This window comes from Pongo abelii, chromosome 2 (genome assembly GCF_028885655.2).
Source record: "Pongo abelii isolate AG06213 chromosome 2, NHGRI_mPonAbe1-v2.0_pri, whole genome shotgun sequence".
Taxonomy (NCBI): Eukaryota; Metazoa; Chordata; class Mammalia; order Primates; family Hominidae; genus Pongo; species Pongo abelii.
In genome coordinates this window covers 138,014,988-138,033,248 of record NC_085928.1, presented here as the reverse complement: position 1 = coordinate 138,033,248, position 18,261 = coordinate 138,014,988, and the positions used below count along the sequence as shown (strand labels likewise).

The 18,261-nt window shown below is 39.4% G+C and overlaps 1 long non-coding RNA gene across 1 annotated transcript in view; it reads left to right on the top strand.

Annotated features, from left to right (window-relative positions):
* Positions 1-1,833: 1,833 nt before the first annotated feature.
* Positions 1,834-18,261, top strand: part of LOC129058630 (uncharacterized) — a 48,795-nt gene continuing 32,367 nt past the window's right edge. The window contains exon 1 of the long non-coding RNA XR_008523887.2: positions 1,834-2,020. This is a non-coding gene — a long non-coding RNA (uncharacterized LOC129058630). The remainder of the gene's footprint in view (positions 2,021-18,261) is intronic.

Below are 18,261 nucleotides of genomic sequence, written 5' to 3'. Positions count from 1 at the left end.
ACACACACACATATATATATGGTGCCCATACTAAAAAAAAACCTGTCCATTGTTTATCTCTAATTAAAGTTTAACTGAGTGTCCAGTATTTTATTTGGCAACCCTAGAGGAGAAGAAACAGAAAAACCAACTAAGATGTTGTCACAGGTGTTGGTGATAGAGAAGACGACATGCAGTGGGTTCCAGTTCTATATGGAAGTAGACTCTTAGAAATAGATTGATGTGGTAGGAGAGAGAGCCTGGGGTCAAGGGCCATGCAGACTCTGGAGAGCCTCTGGATGGACAGAGCTGCCAGTGCATCCAATGCCACTAAATGAAAATAAAATTAGTTTTAACATCTCAGTCTGTTGCTCTCCTCTTATAAAGTCATGCACCCTATATAGCCATCCTCATGACAACAGCTGTTTATTAACTGATTTCTATATAATGCAGCATTGAAACTAATACTGAGGGAAAGGGCCTTGTGTGCTGCCAAAAAAAGTAGCAAATAAACCATAGTTCTAGCAGTGTTGTGCCTAATATGACATTGCTTGTGACTGAGAAAATTATCGAAAGCCTCTGGGATCAGAAGACAATATAAATTAGTCCACAGATGGGAGGAATGCTGTTCTGGTCTTCTGACTGTGTCCCTTAACTTTTCGGTTATGTAAAATTTTATCAATATAACCTATCTTATCACATCACTGTTGTGAATATCATGAATTACAAATATAAAACATCTTTTATTAATATTCAGGTATTGTTGTGGACTGAATGTTTGTGTACCCCCACCCCAAATTTATATGCTAAAGCCCTAATTCCCAATGTGATATTATTTAGAGATGGGGACTTTGGGAGGTAATTAGGGTTACATAAATTCATGAGAGTGGGGCCCTCATGGTGGGATTAGTGACCTTGTAAGAAGGGGAGGAAAGATCCTTTGACTGTGCACCCTCTGTTCCCTGCACACACGGGAGAAAGGTGATATGAGGGCATAGTGAGAAGGTGGTCATCTGCAAGCCAGGAATAAACACTCCACCAGAAACCAAATTGACTAGAACCTTGATCTCGGACTTCTCGGCTCCAGAACTGTGCATAAAGAAATTTCTGTGGTTTAAGCCACTTAATCTATAGTATTTTGTTGTGGTAGCCCTAACAGAATAATATACGTACTAATTTTTTTTACAAAAATAATTAGGTATAAAGCAAGCAAGAATGTTAACACCAAAGCAAAAATCTCTTGCTTTACTTAATTGATTATTTATTTAGAGACAGATCTCTGTCTGTCACCCAGGCTGAAGTGCAATAGTGCAAGCATGGCTTACTGCACCCTGGAACTCCTGGGCCCAAGTGATCCTCCCACCTCAACCTCCTAAGTAGCTGGGGCTGCAGGCACACGCTACGATGACCAGCTTTTTTTTTTTTTTTTAATTTTTTAAATTTTAGAGGCAGGGTCTTGCTATGTTTCTTAGGCTGGTCTTAAACTTTTAACCTCAAGCAATCCTCCCACCTTGGCCTGTGAGTAGCTGGGATTACAGACCCAAGCTACTGTGCCTGGCTTCTTGCTATTTTCAGTCTGCCAGTGAATTTTCTGAATCTGTAAGCTAGGCCACCTCTAGCATATGTTCTCAAGTCTCCAGTCCTGGAGCAAATTATACTGTGTATATTTCCTTGCCTTTTCCTTTTCTACCTCCCAAACATTTACATTAAGGGCAGCCTTGAGAAGGCAATGTCACAAAAGGTGTGAGTGTGTGAGGAAGAAAGGAGCTTGGTTGCTAGGAAACCGGGGAGCCAGTACAGCCAAACAGCCACTAGGTGCTTAGGGATTATGTGGTTTGTGCTGACTGCATGTATGTGAGTAGCTGCGGCCTTTCTCTTTTAGCACCAACTAGAAATCTGCCACATCCAGACTTCTAGTCTGACTTCAGATATAAAAAGATGCTGAATAATGTAATGACTAGTGAGGCTTTCCATTGCGGTGGTCCCCCCTTATTCACAAGGAATACATTCCAAGACTCCCAATGGATGCATGTAACTGAAGGTAGTATCGAATTTAATATATACTGTTTTTTTCCTATACATATGTGTCTATGATAAAGTTTAATTTATAAATTAGACACAGTAAGAGGTTAACAACAATAACTAGTAATAAAATGGACCAATTAAAACAATATACTGTAATAAAAGTTATCTGAACATGCTTTCTCTCTCTCTCAAAATATCTTATTGCAGTGTACTCATCTATTTGCAGACTGCTATTGAACGTGGATAACTGAAACCGTGGAAAGCAAAACCACACAGATAAGGGAGGACTATTGTACAAAAGACAGAAACCCAACTACAGAAAAGAGAATTTGTTATATATAGCAACTGGGAAGTCTGGGAGTGGATACTGCTTCGGTTAGGACTGAATTCAGTAACGTGAATGTCATTAGCTCATTCTTTATCGTACCTGTTTTCCTCTGTGCAATAGTTTCATTCTTACCTATTTTATTTTTCTGACTCTAAGTGGGATCCCTTCAGGCAGTATGGAAGGGATAGTCTGGCTACAGAGCTCTAGGCTCCTATGTTTCCAGGAACCATCTCCAAGTAAAGAAAGAGCTTTTCTTTGCTAGGATTCGTATGTTAAATCCCAGAGAAGGGATCTGATTACTCGGTTGGGTCACAGGCTCTCCTATTGCACTAATTACTATGGCCAGAGTAGCTGGGTACTCTGATTTGCAGCCCCATTAAGAACTGCATGGAATACGGGAGGCAATTCTCCAAAGGAAAATGGGATGTGTTATAGGAAGATGAGAGAATTAACTGGGCAGGTCAAAACAGCAGATATCCACCGAAGTACTTGAAAAGACATCTACACAGTTAGCTCTGACTTTTATTCATATGTAACTTTAATCAAAATTACATATGAAGGATGCCCACTGATGCAGTTTTTAATAAAGAAAAAATGGAAACAACCCCAGTGTGTATTCATAGAGAAGCAGTAAATTACTGTAAATTCATATAGTATAATACTAAATAGGAATTTAATGACTGACACAGAATGTGGCTTTGATATAAATTAAGGAAAAAAAACACGTTGTAAAGCAGTGTTTAAAGTTTAAATTTTTTGTAAAAATGTTATTTCTCTGAATATTGCCCCAAATTGTTAAGAGTAGCTTTCTTGTAGGAAGTTACTATTGGATTCCCTTTTGGTGGGTTATAAACTCCTAAAATGTGATATTTTAGAATGAGCAATATTAATTTTGTAGTTAAACCAATAAAGATTAAATTTTAAAAATTCATTATAAATACTAAAAAAAAGTACAAATATTATCTCCCATTTTGTAGGTTTTCACTTTCTTGATAGTGTCCTTTAAGACACAAATATTTTACATTTCAGTGAAGTCCCATTTATCTATTTTTGCCTTTGTCACTTGTGCTTTTGGTGATGTATCTAAGAAACCTCTGCCTACTGGGAGGTCATGAAAATTTCCGCCTTTGTTTTATTCTGAATTTTATAGTTTTAGCTCTTAAATTTAGGTATTCGGCCTATTTTGAGTCAATATTTATATATGGTGTGAGGTACAGGTCTGTGTAGCAAAAAATTTGGCCTCACCCAGAGAGAGGACTAGCCTTTGCCCTCAGCTTCTGAGAGTTGATCTATGTAATACTCAATGGGAGTGTCTTTGTTTAGGGTGGCAGCTGGCCACACCAGATCTTAGGGTGAGGCTAGCTACACAAGAAAGACCAAATATGTGATTTAGGGTGGAGACTGGTCATGCTAGAAAGATCAACATGTGATTCAGAGTGTGAACTTTGGGTCACATGGTGTAAGTCAACTTAGAGACTGAATTCAATCATGTTGGCAGTCTGTCAATCATGTGTACATAATGAAACCCCAATATAAACTCTGGATACTGAAGTTCAGGTGAGCTTCTCTCACTGGCAATATTCTGCATATTGCCACACATTGATGCTGGGAAAGTATACATGCTGACTCCACAGGAAACGGGAAACAGAAGCTTCAGGTTTGGCACCTTCTCAAACTCTGCCCTGTACTTCTTCCTTTTACTAATTTGAATATGCATCCTTTCCCTATAATAAGCTGTAACAATCAGTATAACAACTTTCAGTGAAATCCTGTGAGTCCTTATGGAAAATTATGAAAACTGAAAGTGGCTTTGGGAACCTACCAGAATTTGCAGTTGCTGTCAGAAGTGAGGGCCATTTTGTGGATATTGTGCTCTCTAAACTTGTAGTTGGCTCCAAATTATGACAGTTGGTGTCAGAAGAGGGATTCATGCGAACAAACCTGACTCACTGGAGCATGTGGTTTGGGAAGAAAAAGGATGAAAGGGTAGATGTTAATGAACTTTCCATTTCTGGATGGCTACAGAGTCAGCCATGATATGTAACTATAGCTGTGCTATAATCAGTTACTGAAGGTAAAAGTTACCAATGGAATTTTAAAATTATGGACCCAACTCCAAGAAGTTGTCTCACTGGATGCATAAGGAAATGCAGAGTAACAAGAAAAAGAAAAATATACGATCTTTGGTTACTGTTATCTGTCATATCTAAAATGTGAGTAAGAGGTAATGCAAAAATTTTGGGGTAAATCCTAATGCTGGGCAAAGCTTGGATTCCATCTGGTTCAAGCTGCAGCTACTAGCCTGTAGAGCCCCTACCAATGAATATAGTTAAAATAAAAATAAAAGAAAGTGTTTGTGTGGACCCTCATCCTGGGCCTAACTTGGATTCCTTCTGTTCCAAGCTACAGCTGCTAGCCTCAGAACCCCTATGAAAGGAAAAATTATGCTGAAATAACAGATAGGGAAATAGGTTAGAATGATTTATAAGAGAATAGGTACAACAAAGGGGAAAGAAAGGGGCAAATTGGACACAAATTTGGCTAAGCAAAGTGGAAATCTTTAAATGGTCATTAAGAAATGAGGTGAACAAAGCAAATATTAATGTAGCCAAAACTAAGGCCTTAATGTGGTATTCTCAGAGCTTGGGTGGAGAATGGCAGCCCTGCTGCTCTCCCAATATTGAAAGGCCTAAACAAATCAGATATAGCAGGTGGTGGGGGTGGGCTGGGGTTTCTGGGGGAGGTGGTCAGGGAACCACCTGGTTCCAGGAGTGCCAAAGAAAACAGCACAAATCATCAAGCATCGTTGATGATAGTCGTCTAGTGACCAGTAGAAACAAGGAACCAGGTGGTTTTCAGAGGACAGCACGAAAACCTGTACATAGGCCAGCGGGCTTCTCCCCTGGAGATCATGCAATTTTCCTCCCTCTAGATGCTATCTTGGAGAAGAGAGAAAATAGCCAAGTTGGATCATTTGATTTGACTATTTGACTAGATATTTACTCTTTTTTTTTGAGAGGAAGTCTCACTCTGTCGCCCAGGCTGGAGTGCAGTGGCGAGATCTCGGCTCACTGCAACCTCCGCCTCCTGGGTTCAAGTGATTCTCCTGCCTCAGCCTCCCGAGTAGCTGGGATTACAGGCATGCACCACCACACCCAGCTAATTTTTTGTATTTTTAGTAAAGGCAGGGTTTCACCATGTTGGCCAGGCTGGTCTCGAACTCCTGACCTTATGATTCACCACCTCAGCCTCCCAAAGTGCTGGGTTTACAGGCATGAGCCACCATGCCTAGCTGATATTTACTCTTTTTACTCCATCATGTCTATACTTGTCTTCTATATCATTTGAAGAAGGTATTCTGCTGTTTACTGAAAATTGAACAAAGAAAAAACCCCATAGGTAAAAAATTTTTGGTGTTGGTAATCTGAAAAAGGCTGTTTTAAACAGGAAAATTTTGAGATAACTTTAATCAGTGAGTTTAAGATTTTACTCCCTCCACTGGAAAGAACACCTAAGAGGACAATGAGATCAATTCTAGAAACAAAGGAACACTGCATATATATAATCTAGCACATATAAATTATACTGCTTATATTTTGACCTATTTCATGTCAAATATATAAAGCATAGGTGATTTGGTGCAGGAGGGTGAAAAGTGGGCAGGCGGATTATTTGTACCCCTCACCAGAAAATCCCTGTGGCACCTCCAGAGGCAGATAGAAGTGTTTGAAACCCAGTGATCCATCTGGGGAAACTGGTTCTTCAGTCTTTAAGTGACTTTACAATAACACTGCTTAGTTAGTGCAGGAGCCCATACTGGCACCCAGGGACTTAACTTCTAGGACTTTAACAAGGAATAGACCATGTCAACCTCATTCCTTATCAGCAGGTTGGCATTTTCTTCTGAACAAATAATGTATTACATTTTCAGCCAATTGCTTTTGAAATAAGGGCTTTCTGTTGATCTAATGTTCATTATGAGGTCTAGTTCCAAGATTCTTTTTGCTCATTTTATCATGTTGCCTCTTCTCTTTCAGCTTCTAGACAGAAATTTTTTACTATGGATATACAGATCTAACGTTGTGTCTCAGGGGTTTTCAACCTTGTTACTCTTGACATTTGGACCAGATATTTCTTTGTGAGGTGAGAGGGCTGTCCTCTGCATTCTAAGATGTTTAGTAACATCCTGGCCTTTACTCACTGCATTCCAGGAGTACTATCACCCCACCTCCACCCCAGTTGAGACAAAAAAAAATCCTCTATATATTGCCAAACGTCCCCTGGGGAGACAAAATTACCCATATTTGAGAACCACTGCTCTTTCATTATGATATAAACTGATTCCAAGATACCCCTCTGGTGTACCCACTCCTGACTGATCTCCAGCCTAATCACTGTGGATGAATACTCTCCAACGATGAGGGGTACTGGAGGAAAGGACTGTGTATTCACGATTCATTACTCCCCTCCCCAACAGTGAATTAGTAACACTCTTGGTTCAGGCTGCTTCACTTCTGTAAGGATGAGTAAATTTGTTGAGAAACAAATTATTCAATGATACTTGTTAAAGCATGGTAAGGAAGACTTCAATTCAAGACCATTACAATAGGTGTGAGGACAATTAAAATGGGGTCTTGCAGTCAGGGAGAGAGATTGGACTCAACTCTGAATATGGAAAGGAGAAATTTACAGCCAAGGAGCAGGGTGAGGGTCAGTGGATGGAAAATTACTAAGGGAGATTCTGGCTAAACCGACCCAACAGGATTCTTGCTGAAGACAGGCCAGGGAGATCAGACATCACCTGGGGGATGATGGAGGATGTGTAACATAATCAGATATCAAGGATAATCAGATATTGAAGATGGAGGGTTCTGGCTAAACTCACTTAGCAGGGCCCTTTGCTAAAGCTGGATTTTACAAGTAAGTGCACAGATGGGCCCTGGGAGAAGGTCCAGAATCCTGAGTAAAGTTTGGCCGAGAGAAGACTCTTTATCACATTTCAGATGAATCTATCATGAAACAATTAGTGTCTCTGCTGATATTATACAAAATATAAAGAAAGAATATATAGAAAGAGCTGGACATCAGCCTGAGGATATTGTTGAATCTTATTGTTCAAGTCATGTTGATGTGGGTTTTTTTTTTTTTTTAAACTTGGAGTTAAAAGAATTCTTACTAATGAAATTAGGCAGCTTAAATGAATTCATTTTGAATAATTAAGGTTTTCACTACTCAATCAGGTCTAATAGCATGATTTTCCAAAGAGTGAATCATACTTAAAGATAATCAGATATGTTCTCACCAGTTCAAGACAGTCTGAGGGGTAAACTTAGCCCAGAGAAGAAGAGATGGGGTTAGAGTCCATAGGGCAAAGTCTTCTTATTCTCAATCTGTTTGTTTGTTCCCTAGATCATATTGTTAAGCTTGGAGTTCTGGAAAACACTTACTCTGAACTTACCCATCTCAAATAATTCTTCTACTGTGTCTCCCTCCTTTAATATACATTAGCTTTTATTCATTCCTTAATTAAGAAAATATTAATTGAGTGTGTGCAATGGGTCAGCCTCTGCTCTGGGGCCACAGATGCAGAGGTGAGAAAGAAACACATGGCCCCAGCCCTCACAAAGTGTGTGGATGAGAACCAAGAAGATGAAGGTGGAATGGAGGAATGACATTAACAAATTTTTTTATTGTGGTAAAATATACATAACATAAAATTTACAATTTTAACAATTTTTTCTTTTTTTAAATTATACTTTAAGTTCTGGGATACATGTGCAGAATGTGTAGGTTTGTTACACAGGTATACATGTGCCATGGTGGTTTGCTGCACCCATCAACCCATCATCTACATTAGGTATTTCTCCTAATGCTATCCTTCCCCTATTCCCCCACCTCACAACAGGCCCCGGTGTGTGATGTTCCCCTCCCTGTGCCCATGTGTTCTTGTTCAACTCCCATTTATGAGTGAGAACATGTGGTGTTTGCTTTCCTGTTCTTGTGTTAGTTTGCTGAGGATGATGGTTTCTAGCTTCATCCATGTCCCTGCAAAGGACACGAACTCATTCTTTTTTATGGCTGCATAGTATTCCATGGTGTATATGTACCACATTTTCTTTATCCAGTCTATCACTAATAGGCACTTGGATTGGTTCCAAGTCTTTGCTATTGTGAACAGTGCTGCAATAAACATATGTGTGCATGTGTCTTTATAGTAGAATGATTTATAATCCTTTGGGTATATACCGAGTAATGGGCTTGCTGGGTCAAATGGTATTTCTGGTTCTAAATCCTTGAGGAATTGCCACATTGTCTTCCACAATGGTTGAACTAATTTACACTCCCACCACTCCCTTTTTCTCTAGATTCCTCCTCCCTGGGAAGGGCATCTCTGAAAGAAAGGCAGCAGTCCCAGTCAGGGGCTTATGGATAAAACTCCCATCTCCCTGGGACAGAGCACCTGGGGGAAGGGGCGGCTGTGGGCACAGCTTCAGCTGACTTAAGTGTTCCTGCCTGCCAGCTCTGAAGAGAGCAGCGGAACTCCTAGCACAGCGTTTGAGCTCTGCAAAGGGACAGATTGCCTCCTCAAGTGGGTCCCTGACCCCTGTGCCTCCTGACTGGGAGACACCTCCCAGGAGGGGTCGAAAGACACCTCATACAGGAGAGCTCCAGCTGGCATCTGGCAGGTGCCCCTCTGGAACAAAGCTTCCAGAGGAAGGGATAGGCAGCAATCTTTGCTGTTTTGCAGCCTCCACTGGTGATACCCAGGCAAACAGGGTCTGGAATGGACCTCCAGCAAACTCTAGCAGACCGGCAGCAGAGGGGCCTGACTGTTAGAAGGAAAACTAACAAACAGAAAGGAATAGCATCAACATCAACAAAAAGGATGTTCACACAGAAACCCCATCTGAAGGTCACCAACATCAAAGACCAAAGGTAGATAAATCCACGGAGATGAGAAAAAAACGTGTAAAAAGGCTGAAAATTCCAAAAACCAGAACACCTCTTCTCCTCCAAAGGATCACAACTCCTTGCCAGCAAGGGAACAAAACTGGACAGAGAATGAGATTGACAAATTGACAGAAGTAGGCTTCAGATGGTGGGTAATAACAAATTCTTCTGAGCTAAAGGAGCATGTTCTAACCCAATGCAAGGAAGCTAAGAACCTTGAAAAAAGTTAGAGGAATTGCTAACTAGAATAACCAGTTTAGAGAAGAACAAAAATGACCTGATGGAGCTGAAAAACACAGCACAAGAACTTTGTGAAGCATACACAAGTATCAATAGCTGAATTGATGAAGCAGAAGAAGGATATCAGAGATTGAAGATCAACTTAATGAAATAAAGTGTGAAGAAAAGATTAGAGAAAAAAGAATGAAAAGTAACGAACAAAGCCTCTAAGAAATATGGGACCATGTGAAAAGACCAAACCTACATTTGATTGGTATAACTGAAAGTGACAGAGAGAATGGAGCCAAGTTGGAAAACACTCTTCAGGATATTATCCAGAACTTCCCCAACCTAGCAAGGCAGGCGAACATTCAAATTCAGGGAATACAGAGAACACCACAAAGATACTCCTTAAGAAGACCAACCTCGAGACACATAATAGTCAGATTCACCAAGGTTGAAATGAAGGAAAACATGTTAAGGGCAGACAGAGAGAAAGGTCAGGTTACTCACAAAGGGAAACCCATCAGACTAACAGTGGATCTCTCTGCAGAAACCCTACAAGTCAGAAGAGAGTGGGGGCCAATATTCAACATTCTTAAAGAAAAAAATTTTCAACCCAGAATTTCATATCCAGCCAAACTAAGCTTCATAAGTGAAGGAGAAATAAAATCCTTTACAGACAACCAAATGCTGAGAAATTTTGTCACCACCAGGCCTGCCTTCAAAGAGCTCCTGAAGGAAGCACTAAATATGGAAAGGAAAAACCGGTACCAAATTGTAAAGACCATCAACACTATGAAGAAACTGCATCAACTAATGGGCAAAATAACCAGCTAGCATCATAATGACAGAATCAAATTCACACATAACAATATTAACCTTAAATGTAAATGGGCTAAATGCCCCAATTAAAAGATAAAGACTGGCAAATTTGATAAAGAGTCAAGACCCATTGGTGTGCTGTATTCAGGAGACTCATCTCACATGCAAAGACACACATAGGCTCAAAATAAAGGGATGGAGGAATATTTACCAAGCAAATGGAAAGCAAAAAAAAAAAAAAGCAGGGATTGCAATCGTAGTCCCTGGTAAAATAGACTTTAAACTAACAAAGATCAAAAATGACAAAGAAGGGCATTATATAACGGTAAAGGAATCAATGCAGCAAGAAGAGCTAACTATCCTAAATATATATGCACCCAATGCAGGAGCACCCAGATTCACAAAGCAAGTTCTTACAGACCTACAAAGAGCCTTAGACTCCCACACAATAGTAGTGGGAGACTTTAACACCCCATTGTCAATATTAGACAGATCAATGAGACAGAAAATTAACAAGGATATTCAGGAGTTGAACTCAGCTCTGGACCAAGTGGACCTAACAGACGTCTACAGAACTCTTCACCCCAGATCAACAGAATATACATTCTTCTCAGCACCACATGGCACTTATTCTAAAATTGACCACATAATTGGAAGTAAAACACTCCTCAGCAAATGCAAAAGAACGGAGACCATAACAAACAGTCCTTGGACCATAGTGCAATCAAATTAGAACTCAGGGTTAAGAAACTCACTCAAAATCACACAACTACATGAAAACTGAACAACCTGCTTCTGAATGACAGCTGGGTAAATAATGAAATTAGGGAGGAAATAAAGAAGTTCTTTGAAGCCAATGAAAACAAAGAGACAATGTACCAGAATCTCTGGCACACAGCTAAAGCAGTATTAAGAGGGAAATTTATAGCACTAAATGCCCACATCAGAAAGTGGGAAAGATCTAAAATTGACACCTTAACATGACAATTAAAAGAACTAGAGAAGCAAGAGAAAACAAATTCAAAAACTAGCAGAAGACAAGAAATAAGATCAGAATAGAACTGAAGGAGACAGAGACACAAAAAACCCTTCAAAAAATCAATGAACCCGAGAGCTGGTTTTTTGGAAAGATTAACAAAATAGATAGACCACTAGCCAGACTAATAAAGAAGAAAAGAGAGAAGAATCAAATAGACACAATAAAAAAATGATAAAGGGGATATCACCACTGATCCCACAGAAATACAAACTACCATCAGAGAATACTATAAAAACCTCTCTGCAAATAAACTAGAAAATCTAGAAGAAATGGATAAATTCCTGGACACATACACCCTCCCAAGACTAAACAAGGAAGAAGTCAAATTCCTGAATGGACCAATAACAAGTTCTGAAATTGAGGCAGTAATTAAAAGCCTACCAACCAAAACAAAAAACAAAACAAACAAACAAACAAAAAAACAAAAAACAAACCAACAAATAAACAACCCAGGAACAGGTGGATTCACAGCCCAATTCTACTAGAGGTACAAAGAGGATCTGATACCATTCCTTCTGAAACTATTCCAAACAATAGAAAAAGAGGGACTTCTCCCTAACTCATTTTATGAGGCCAGTATCATCCTGATACCAAAACCTGGCAGAGACACAATGAAAAAAGAAAATTTCAGGCCAATAGCCCTGATGAACATTGATGCAAAAATCTTCAATAAAATGCTGGCAAACTGAATCCAGCAGCACATCAAAAAGCTTATCTACCATGATCAAGTCAGCTTCATCCTTGGGTTGCAAGGCTGGTTCAACAAATGCAAATCAATAAATGTAATCCCTCACATAAACAGAACCAACAACAAAAACCACATGATATCTCAATAGATGCAGAAAAGGCCTTTGATAAAATTCAACACCCCTTCATGCTAAAGACACTCAATAAACTAGGTATTGATAGACCATTTCTCAAAATAATAAGAGCTATTTATGACAAACCCACAGCCAATATACTGAATGGGCAAAAACTAGAAGCATTCCCTTTGAAAACCAGCACAAGACAAGGATGCCATCTCTCACCACTCCTATTCAACATAGCATTCGAAGTTCTGGCCAGGGTAATCAGGCAAGAGAAAGAAATAAAGGATATTCAAATAGGAATTGAGAAAGTCAAATTGTCTCTGTTTGCAGATGACATGATTGCATATTTAGAAAACCCCATCTTCTCAGCCCCAAAACTCTTTAAGCTGATAAGCAACTTCAACAAAGTCTCAGGATACAAAGTCAGTGTGCAAAAATCACAAGCATTCCTATACACCAATAATAGACAACCATAGAGCCAAATCATGAGTGAACTCCCATTCACCATTGCTACAAAGTAAATAAAATACCTAGGAATACAACTTACAAGGGACGTGTAGAACCTCTTCGAGGAGAACTACAAACCACTACTCAAGGAAATAAGAAAGGACACAAACAAATGGAAAAACATTCCATGCTCATGGATAGGAAGAATCAATATAGTGAAAATGGCCATACTACCCAAAGTAATTTATAGATTCAATGTTATTCTCATCAAGCTATCATTGACTTTCTTTGCAGAATTAGAAAAAACTACAAATTTCATATGGAACTAAAAAAGAACCCATAGAGCCAAGACAATCCTAAGCAAAAAGAACAAAGCTGGAAGCATCATGCTACCTGACTTCAAACTATACTACAAGGCTACAGTAACCAAAACAGCACGGTACTGGTACCAAAACATATATAGAGCAGTGGAACAGAAGAGAGACCTCAGAACTAACACCACACATCTACAACCATCTGATCTTTGACAAACCTGACAAAAACAAGCAATAGGGAAAGGATTCTCTATGTAATAAATTGTGCTGGGAAAACTGGCTAGCCATATGCAGAAAATAGAAACTGGACACCTTCCTTACACCTTATATAAAAATTAACTCAAGACTGATTAAAGACTTAAACATAAAACCTAAAACCATAAAAACCCTAGAAGAAAACCTACGGAATACCATTCAGGACATAGGCATGGGCAAAGACTTCATGACTAAAACACCAAAAGCAATTGCAACAAAAGCCAAAATTGACAAATGGGATCGAATTAAACTAAAGAGATTCTGCACAGCAAAAGAAACTATCATCAGAGTGAACAGGCAACCCACAGAGTGGGAGAAAATTTTTGCAATCTATTCATCTGACAAAGTCTAATATTCAGAATCTACAAGGAACTTAAATAAATTTACAGGAAAAAAACAACCCCACCAAAAAGTGGGCAAAGGATATGAACAGACACTTCTCAAAAAAAGACATTTATACAGCCAACAAACATATGGAAAAAAGCTCATCATCACTGGCCATCAGAGAAATGCAAATCAAAACCACAATGAGATACCATCTCACACCAGTTAGAATGGCGATCATTAAGAAGTCAGGAAACAACGGATGCTGGCAAGGATGTGGAGAAATAGAAACTCTTTTACACTGTTGGTGGGAGTGTAAATCAGTTCAACCATTGTGGAATACAGTGTGGCAATCCCTCAAGGATCTAGAACCAGAAATACCATTTGACCCAGCAAGCCCATTACTGGGTATATACCCAAACGATTATAAATCATTCCACTATAAAGACACACGCACACATATGTTTATTGCAACATTATTTACAATAGCAAAGACTTGGAACCAACCCAAATGCCCATCAATGATGGAGTGGATAAAGAATATGTGGTACATATACACCATGGAATACTATGCAGCCATAAAAAAGAATGAGTTCATGTCCTTTGCAGGGACGTGGATGAAGCTGGAAACCATCATTTTCAGCAAACTAACACAGGAACAGAAAACCAAGCGCTACTGTGTTCTCACTCATAAGTGGGAGTTGAACAACGAGAACACATGGACATAGGGAGGGGAACATCACACACTGGGGCCTGTCGTGGGGTAGGGGGCAAGGGGAGAGATAGCATTAGGATAAATACCTAATGCATGTGGGGCTTAAAACCTAGAAGATGGGTTGATAGGTGCAGCAAACCACCATGGCACATGTATAACTATATAACAAATCTGGACATTCTACACATGTATCCCAGAACTTAAAATAAAATTAAAAAAAAAAGAAATGGAATTTCTGGATTATATGGCAGTTCTTTCATTTTTTGAGGAACTACCCCACTGTTTTCCATAGCCACCGCACAATGGTTTTACATTCCCACCAGCAATGCACAAGGGCTCTAATTTCTCCACATTCTTTTCAACACTTATTTTCTGTTTTTTTACATAATAGCCATCCTGGTGGAAGTGAAGTGATATTTTATTGTGGTTTTGGTTTGCATTTCCCTGGTGAGTAGTGATATTGAGAATCTTTTTGTGTGCTTATTGGCCATTTGTATAATTTCTTTGGAGAAATGTCTATTCACATCTTTGGGAGGATCAACGTTTTAACTCATGCTTACTTTTTTTTCTTTTTATTATTATTATTATTATTATACTTTAGGCTCTATGGTACATGTGTGCAACGTGCAGGTAAGTTACATATGTATACATGTGCCATGCTGGTGCGCTGCACCCACCAACTCGTCATATAGCATTAGGTATATCTCCCAATGCTATCCCTCCCCCCTCCCCCCACCACACAACAGTCCCCGAAGTGTGATGTTCCCCTTCCTGTGTCCATGTGTTCTCATTGTTCAATTCCCACCTATGAGTGAGAATATGCGGTGTTTGGTTTTTTGTTCTTGCGATAGTTTACTGAGAATGATGATTTCCAATTTCATCCATGTCCCTACAAAGGACATGAACTCATCATTTTTTATGGCTGCATAGTATTCCATGGTGTTTGCAGATGACATGATAGTATATCTAGAAAACCCCATTGTCTCAGCCCAAAATCTCCTTAAGCTGATAAGCAACTTCAGCAAAGTCTCAGGATACAAAATCAATGTACAAAAATCACAAGCATTCTTATACATCAATAACAGACAAACAGAGAGCCAAATCATGAGTGAACTCCCATTCACAATTGCTTCAAAGAGAATAAAATACCTAGGAATCCAACTTACAAGGGATGTGAAGGACCTCTTCAAGGAGAACTACAAACCACTGCTCAAGGAAATAAAAGAGGATACAAACAAATGGAAGAACATTCCATGCTCATGGGTAGGAAGAATCAATATCATGAAAATGGCCATCCTTCCCAAGGTAATTTACAGATTCAATGCCATCCCCATCAAGTTACCAATGACTTTCTTCACAGAATTGGAAAAAACTACTTTAAAGTTCATATGGAACCAAAAAAGAGCCCGCATCGCCAAGTCAATCCTAAGCCAAAAGAACAAAGCTGGAGGCATCACGCTACCTGACTTCAAACTATACTACAAGGCTACAGTAACCAAAACAGCATGGTACTTGTACCAAAACAGAGATACAGATCAATGGAACAGAACAGAGCCATCAGAAATAATGCCACATATCTACAACTATCTGATCTTTGACAAACCTCACAAAAACAAGCAATGGGGAAAGGATTCCCTATTTAATAAATGGTGCTGGGAAAACTGGCTAGCCATATGCAGAAAGCTGAAACTGGATCCCTTCCTTACACCTTATACAAAAATCAATTCAAGATGGATTAAAGACTTAAATGTTAGACCTAAAACCATAAAAACCCTAGAAGAAAACCTAGGCATTACCATTCAGGACACAGGCATGGGCAAGGACTTCATGTCTAAAACACCAAAAGCAATGGCAACAAAAGCCAAAATTGACAAATGGGATCTAATTAAACTAAAGAGCTTCTGCACAGCAAAGGAAACTACCATCAGAGTGAACAGGCAACCTACAAAATGGGAGAAAATTTTCGCAACCTACTCATCTGACAAAGGGCTAATATCCAGAATCTACAATGAACTCCAACAAATTTACAAGAAAAAAACAAACAACCCCATCAAAAAGTGGGCGAAGGACATGAACAGACACTTCTCAAAAGAAGACATTTATGCAGCCGAAAAACACATGAAAAAATGCTCACCATCACTGGCCATCAGAGAAATGCAAATCAAAACCACAATGAGATACCATCTCACACCAGTTAGAATGGCAATCATTAAAAAGTCAGGAAACAACAGGTGCTGGAGAGGATGTGGAGAAATAGGAACACTTTTACACTGTTGGTGGGACTGTAAACTAGTTCAACCCTTGTGGAAGTCAGTGTGGCGATTCCTCAGGGATCTAGAACTAGAAATTCCATTTGACCCAGCCATCCCATTACTGGGTATATACCCAAAGGACTATAAATCATGCTGCTATAAAGACACATGCACACGTATGTTTATTGCAGCATTATTCACAATAGCAAAGACTTGGAACCAACCCAAATGTCCAACAATGATAGACTGGATTAAGAAAATGTGGCACATATACATCATGCTTACTTTTAAGCTCTATAACTTTACACACCAGCACCCTGTGTGTTAATTTTAATACAGACTTAGGTTGCCTTTTAGAAAATTTTGGTATAATAGCGAAGTTTCTCTAGCTCTGCATCCTTGATTATTACCATCTTATTCTAGGCTAAGAACAAATGTAACAAGAAATTGTCTGTGCCCACACAAGGACTCAAGTGCAATGGAAACTTTATGGGGCTGATTGTTCTTCAGTTCAGGGAGTTCTTCCAGACCAGGCCCACCTACAGCCACTCTTAACTTCCTGGACTCCTAGCTCCCCTGGGATCCTCATATGCTTGACCTTGAAGCTTACCTCCCACCTTTTGTTTGACCCATTAAGATTTATTAATCTGACTCCAAATATTTTCCTCATTTTCATTGAGGTAGAAACTCTATCAGATCCAGTTAGTGGGAAGTATTCTTGGGCTCTAAATAGCATACTGCAGCCAGGAGTTGTTGAACTCCTGTGTCCAGCATGGGGCCCTGGAAGGCCACTTGCACAGATAAAGTATGATTAAAATGGTTGGAGTGGTGGGTGGTGGATGGGACAGATTACTTAGACAGGGTTGCTGTAGACTTTTCTGTGGACTCTTACTCCATTTGGGGAGAAAGATTGAACAGAAATGTCACATCTACTCAGACTAGTCAACTACCTAGCATTTGTGGCTCAATGTTCTTTCTCTTGCCATATCTGTTCTTATTACAGCATTATGCCCAAGTATTAAAGATATTTCCAAAGCATCTCAAATTTCTTTTAATAAATTACTCGATTTTCTAAGTGCTTTTGCAATGTTGTGTTATTTTTAGCAAATATACCCTCTTGGGTGTTTTCATACATGTTGACAATATGCTTTGAAAAGAAAGATAAAAATTCCTTGCTTAATGAGCATTACATTTGTTTTTCCAGGATTGCCTCTTGGGAGAATTTTTACCCATATTTGCAATTTTCTTCAATAATAGGGAAACAGTACTTGAACTCTTCAGCTCATCTTAATGTGGGTACACTTTCTAAAAAAAAAATATTGATGGCATAAGCCATTGGATGTTTCCTTTTTCACTTTGTGAAAGCTTGTATGGCAGTCATTTAGCTTTTCTAGCTAATAGACCGAGCTGGGGTCCCAGCCTGCAGAGCCAGCATCAACTCACAGACATGAGAAAGAGCCAGCTTTCATGTGATTCCACTCCCAGGCTTTAGGCCACCCAGGTGATGACCTGAGGCAGAATTGAGGTGTTTCCATTGAACCTAGCCTTAACTGTAGATTTAGGAGCTAAATAGTGATTGTTGTTGTTTTAAGCCACTAAGTTCTGGGTACTTTGCTACGCAACAATAAATAACCAATGAAGTGACACATATGACTTCTGCTCACTGTTCATTGCCTGTGACTAGTCACATTGCCCTGCCTAATTGCAGGATTCTGAGAAGTACACATTTCTTAGTGCTTAGGGAGGAGAGGACAACCTGACATTGGTGAGCATTAGTAA